We start from the raw sequence: 568 nt of genomic DNA, 5'->3' as shown, positions 1-568 counted from the left end.
GGATCGCTTTTGTTGCGACCTGTCGCTTATAATAGAGTGATCTGTTTTGCTGATCCTGGCCAAGTGGAATGTACTGTCTGTCAATGTCCAAATGCTGCAGTCAGTAGTTAGTGTGACATGGATCTTTGACTAATGTATCCCATCAGTTTAGCCGTGTGTTGCTAGCTGATGTGAAAGTATGTGTGATTACCATACTTATTATGATTATGGATGTTGCTACACGTTTCATTAGCTAAATTTTACCTATGCATTCTGCCTGTGGATGCCATTTCCTCTATTCTTGTATGTGTTTTGTACATGCTTCAGATTTGGATCATATAAAATGCCCTTTTGGGAATGACTGTGAGGTAAGTTTCACTGGCATCTTATAAGAGTATCAAGCAGGAAATACGTGCCATTAACTCTCATGTCAGTAGTTCCATTCACAAAATGTCATGCTTGCCTTGCATTTGATATATAATTGCCTTGGCAATTGCAATGACACTGGCAAATATTATCTTATCCCAGACAGCGGCAATGCTCTACATTTAGTGTATCCTCGATGTATGATTAGTTTTCTTTGGGAGCA

This window comes from Triticum dicoccoides, chromosome 6B (genome assembly GCF_002162155.2).
Source record: "Triticum dicoccoides isolate Atlit2015 ecotype Zavitan chromosome 6B, WEW_v2.0, whole genome shotgun sequence".
In the NCBI taxonomy this organism is placed as follows: domain Eukaryota; kingdom Viridiplantae; phylum Streptophyta; class Magnoliopsida; order Poales; family Poaceae; genus Triticum; species Triticum dicoccoides.
Note: the sequence above shows the minus strand (reverse complement) of the source record.